At 34.7% G+C, this 6149-nt stretch overlaps 1 pseudogene; it reads right to left on the bottom strand.

Moving 5' to 3' along the window:
• Positions 1-2099: 2099 nt before the first annotated feature.
• LOC112477462 lies at positions 2100-2218 on the bottom strand (annotated as a pseudogene).
• Between the last annotated feature and the right edge of the window lie 3931 nt (positions 2219-6149).

Genomic DNA, 6149 nt, shown 5'->3' on the forward strand with positions numbered 1-6149 from the left:
TATATATATATATTCTAGTTCCTGCTCCTTTTTCTTGCCTTTAATAATGTCCATTATTTTCATATTTCCTCTCCTGATAGTATCAGCTAGTTCTTGCATTTCTCTTTCATTATTTTTCATTCTTCTGTTTCTCTCTTCTTCTTTCTGATTTATTTCTAGGTTTCTGTCTTTGATATCACTGAGCCTTTCCTCCTTTTGGTTAACTATATTTTCCAAGCTTGCTATTTAATTTTTCAACTCTTGCAGTGTGCTTTTTTTTTTTTTAATCTCTAGAAGTACTTTTCTGTTCTTTTTGAGGGCTTCAATCTCCTTGCTCTGCTCATCTAGTTGTTTTTTTTCAATTCCTTTAATTGTTGATATGGCTCATTTCAGATTTCATTGAGTGTTTTCAGGTGTCCTACCCTGAATTCTCTGTCTTTTAAGTCGTATATTTCTATATCTGTAAGCTTATTTTATGGAGAGTTTTCTCTTTCTATCTGAGATGCCTTGTCACCTTGGTAGTTTATGTGTTTAATGAACTATTTTTCTGCCTAGGTGTTAATAGAAATGTATTCTGCTTTTTTTTTTTTCCAGAAGGGAGATTTATTATATAAAGGTCTTTTTTTTACCCTGCTGCAAAGAAGGTACTTTTTTTTTTTTTTTTTTTTGTTTGCTGTGGGTGGGGGTGGTGTCTATGCCTCTTGGATCCCTGCTTTATATTAAGCCTGAATAATGCCTTTATATAAAGCCTTTATTTTCTTGTATCTATTAAATCAGTTCCAGTCCCTGTCAGTGTTAGAAACAGTTTTGGTAGCGTTTGCTCAGATTTCTCTGGGAATCCGTGGTGATCGGTTTCATAGGCTATGAGGGGAGGGACCCTCTGGTATAGGGTTTGGGGGCTGTGGCTCAGCCTCTGTTTTGCATCTGTGACCAGTAAATATCAACTGTTTTTTCTTTGCCATCCTGCATCTCTGCTTTCTACCCTGATGACTGGACACCGCCGCCAGCCACGTGGAGCTCACAGTACTCCCAGGAAGGACTGTTCAGGGAACTCACTACACCTTCTCCCCTCCCTCCTCCCGCTACAGGGAGTTCCACTTGCTGCCAGAAGCAACTTCTTTATTTCTCCCAGTCCACCACCAACACCAGGGGTTCTGATCTGTGGTAGCTCTTATGCGCAGATCCCACGCTCAGACGTGCTGGTGTATGGTTTGGGTGTTTTTTGAGTTTTAGATGTTCAGCTTATTGTTGTTTCAAGGGGAGACATCTGGGTATGTCTCTCACTCTGCCATGTTTCCTTTGTTCAATTGTATTACTTTTTTGAGAGTCAGGAGAAAGTGATTTCATTATAAAATATACTGCGTAGGAATGACACTTTTTTTTTCTTCTTTTTCGTTCTCTCTTTCCTTCTTCCTTTCTAATTCACTTGTCTCTCCCCGTCTTTCTCTCTCTCTTCTTCCTGCCTTCTCTTCTTCACTTCCTTCCTTCTTTTTTTGTTTCTTTCCTGTATTTTTCCCGTTTTTTCTTTTTGTTTTTTCTTCCTTCCTTCCTTCCTTCCTTCCCTCTCTGTCTCTGTCTCTCTCTCTCTCTCTCTCTCTCTCTCTCTCTCTCTCTCTCTCTCTTTCTTTCTCCTGCTTGCTAACATTTTAGCTCTTGGCTTTCTAGCGTTCTCTCCATTAACATATGGCAATCACAAAGGAAAATCATTAAGAAATGGAAAGCGGCTTCACATTAAGAGTGTTCCTCTCAAACATAATATCCTGTTTTTCTGCAATACTGCCATTCCTAATCATTTCTTCTATTTCTCTTTTCTAAAATACTTTTTTTTTTGATATAACATTTGTCATCTACAATATCATTAGGGACAAGCAGTGGATGAAACTTGATGCTGAAACACTGATTTCCAGTGTGGTAGAAAGACCCTTTGCAATGGGATGGGAGGAAGAGGGATTCAGAGACTTCTGAGACTGTGGTTTTCCATTTTAAACAGACTTCCTAGCTTCTTATTTATTTATTTTTTTAATTTTTAAAAAAAATTTTTAGGCAAGGCATCCCTTGGTTGACCTCACAGAATACAAGGACCTTGTCAGCTTACGATCCCTTATTTTTTTTATTTGTTACACCTACAGCACCTAGTCTTCTTAGGTAGTCTCCAATGAAAGTGCTAACCAGGCCCGACCCTGCTTAGCTTCCGAGATCAGATGAGATCAGGCTTGTTCAGAGTAGTATGGCCGTAGATGCTTCTTATTATTTTATCTTATTTTTTTTTGATACCTATTTCACCACTTCCTTTTTTTTCTTCCTTTGTGGATTTTATTTACATTGTAATAACTAAAAGAAAAAGAAAAAGAAAAAGAAAAAATAAAGGAAAGAAACAGAGCTGCCCTCTCTGTTATTTAGTTCTACTTTTACTCTCAGATGGCTTAGATTTCAGAGGCATGGGCAATGCATCCTTTTTCTTGATACAGTATTGAGTACCATGGTTGCAAATACCAATTTTCCACCAGAACTTTTGCTCTGAGGAAAAATATATTTACTTAAATATTAAAAGATGTTCTAAAGTATTTCCATATGTATGCTTTTCATCCATATGGATATGGAATTATGATCTTGGTTTCAGAAGAGTCTCCCTTTGCATATAAACAAATAGGAACTGTTATGGTGATTTTGGCAGTGTCTCTTTAAGTGGAACTGAAAAAAAAAAGAATAAAGCAAACGCTGATTATCCTTCAGTCTCACCTTTTCCAAGAAGCCTTTCCTAACCACCCCAGTCTTTACTGATCTCTGCTTCTTCCAAGTTCCTATGTTGCCAGATGTCTCTGTAAAGTAATTTTAGGACAACATAATTTGTCCAGCATTACATAAAAGTTAAGTGACAGAGATGGGATTTTAACTGGCAATATGGCTTCAGAGACTGCCTGAACTATGAGTCACCATTCTTTACCATCTTCTTATGACAGGCCCTCTGACATGAGGGAAAATATCGATTAAATAAATTTATAGGTCTGTAAGAAAATATATAAGAGATGCTGTTCATGTTGGTTTGCTTTTATCATATCATTTTCTTTAAATCAAAGTATGCTATACTGTCAATGGCTATAAAAAGTTGATTCAAAGGAAGAAGAGAACAACTGAGAAGTACTGAGATGTTTATGCTTCAAACAAACTTTTAAATTGTCTTGGTATTTCCCAGTAGTAGAGAGATTTTTTAAAAAAGGGACAATAATAGGAATCGGAGAAGTGTTCCTGGTCAGGGTTATTTTGAAAGCCCCAAGGGTAGAAGAGATTAAATTACCTTATAACTCTAGCTGAAAACAGTACTTGGGCCATGAAAGAAGCTCAATTCTCTAACCTACTTTAACTTGGTTAGTGGGATTTGTCTTCATTAATACTGTTGTTTTGCTTTCCAATTCAGTATATATGTGTTTTTTAATCTACTCTCCCCACTCTTTCACCGCATTTATCAGAATACCACGTTTTAGAAATGTCTTCGGGTTTCTTAGAGATTGACCATGGGAATACCCCTCAACCATCACTTCTTTACTCTTTCCAGCAAGAAAAAAAAAGGTGAAAATTTGTGAAGTTTTAAATAAAAATAAAGAGGAGGAAATGACCATATACGAATTAATGCTTATATATTCTGGGTGACATAAATAAAAAAACATAACTCTTTTATAAACTTTAAGTGGGTCACTTGACTTTACTTTTTTTAAGTTTCCGCCATCTGGTCCAGATCTATTGCTTCATAACTGTGTAACTTTGAGAAAATTTACTCCTCTTTGTAATCTTATTTTCTCATTGATAAATGAGGTGATTCGAACAGCCAATCAAAGGGTCCCTCAAATGCATTGATGTGATGGTTCTTCAATTCTAAGGTAAACTCCAATGGGAATTATACATTAATTACTGTAACTTGTAATGAAAAGCAAATACTAACAGAACTAAAGGGAGAAACAGACCAAAACACTACTGTAGTAGAGGACCTAAATACTCCACTGTCAGATATGGACATATCATCCAAACAGAAAATCAATAAAAAAATAACATCCTTAAATGACACATTAGACCAACTGGACATAATTGACATTTACAGAGCCTTCCATCCTAAAATAGCTGCTTATACATTCTTCTCTAGTGTACATAGAGCATTCTCAAGGATCAACCACATACTGAGACACAGAGATAGACTCAACAAATATAAGAGGGTTGAAATCAAACCAACCATATTCTCTGATCATAATGCTTTGAAAGTAGAGATTAACTGCAAAAATTAAGCAGGAAGAACCACAAATACATGGAGATTAAACAACATACTACTGAAGAATAACTGGGTCAGAGAAGAAATAAAAACAGAGATCAAGAGATACATAGAAACCAATGATAATGACAGTACAACATATCAAAGCTTTAGGAACATGACAAAAGAGATCATAAGAGGAATGTTCATATCATTATAGGCCTATCTCCAAAAACAAGAACGAGCTGAAATAAACAACCAAACACTTCATCTTAAAGAACTAGAGAAGAAAGATGAAGCCTAGAGTCAGCAGAAGGAAAGAAATAATCAAAATTAGAGCAGAAATAAATGGAATAGAACAAAATAATAGAAAGTATAAATGCAACAAGAGCTGGTTCTTTGAGAATTTCAATAAAATTTACAAACCCCTGGCTAGATTCACTAAAGAAAAAAAGAGAAAGGACACAAATAAACAAAATCAGAGATGAAAGAGGGGAAAATACAACTGACATTGCAGAAATACAAAGGATCATATAAGAATACTATGAAAAAGTATATAAAACCAAATTTAATAACCTAGAAGAAATGGAAAAGTACTTAGAAAAACACAACCTTCTTAGACCGAATGAAGAAGAACTGAAAAATCTAAATAGACCCGATCAGCAGTATGGAAATTGAAAAAATCATCAAAAACCTACCAAAAAGTAAAATTCCAGGACCAGATGGCTTCATGAGTGAATTCTACTAAACATTAAAAGATTTAATAACTATTCTTCTCAACCTATTCCAAGAAATCCAAGAGGTGGCAGTACTTCTCAACACATTTTATGAGGCCAATATTACACTAATGCCAAAACCTGGTAAAGATAACACAAAAAAAGAAAACTACAGACCAATATTTCTCATGAACACAAATGCAAAAATCCTAAATAAGATATTAGTGAACCGAATGCAGCAACATATTATAAAGATTATACACTATGATCAAGTAGGCTTCATCCCAGTGGCACAGGGATGGTTCAACCTATGCACATCAATTAATGTGATACACCACATAAACAAATTAAAAATAAGGATCATATGATCATATCAATAGATGCAGAAAAAGCCTTCAACAAAATACAGTACCCATTTATGATCAAAACACTTCACAAAATCGGTATAGAAGGCAAGAACCTTAACATAATAAATGCCATCCATGACAAACCCTCAGCCAACATTAATTGTAAAAAAACTAAAACTTTCTCTATAAAATGAAGAACAAAGCAAGACTGTCCATTATCACCACTGTTATTCAATATAACATTGGAGGTCCTAGCAAGTGCAATTAGGCAAGAGAAAAATATAAAAAGCATTCAAATAGGAAATGAAGAAGTCAAACTGTCACTATTTGCAGATGACATGATGCTCTATATAAAAACACTAAAGACCGCATAAGAACACTACTAGAAAGAATAAGCAAATACAGTAAAGTGTCTGGATACTAAATCAACATTCAAAAATCCATAACTTTCTTATACTATAATAATGAAGTGTTAGGAAAAAAAAAGTGGAAAAAACTAATTTCTTTTGTAATTGCAACAAAAAGAATAAAATATCTAGGAATAAATTTAACGAAACAAGTAATGGACCTATATAATGAAAAGTATAAGACCCTACTAAAAGAAATTGAAGAAGATACAAAGAAATGGAAAGATAATCTGTGTTCTTGGATTGGAAGAATCAACATAGTTAAGATGACCATATTACCTGAAGCATTATACAGATTTAATTCCATCACCATCTAAATCTCATCAGCTTTTTTTAAAGAAATAGAACAAAAAAATCATCAGATTTGTATGGAAGCAGAAAGGAGCTCGAATTGCCAAAGCCATCCTGAGAAAAGAAAAAAAAAAAAATGAGGCTGGAAGCATCACACTGCCTGACTTTAAAT

This window comes from Pteropus alecto, unplaced genomic scaffold (assembly GCF_000325575.1).
Source record: "Pteropus alecto unplaced genomic scaffold, ASM32557v1 scaffold273, whole genome shotgun sequence".
Lineage (NCBI taxonomy): Eukaryota > Metazoa > Chordata > Mammalia > Chiroptera > Pteropodidae > Pteropus > Pteropus alecto.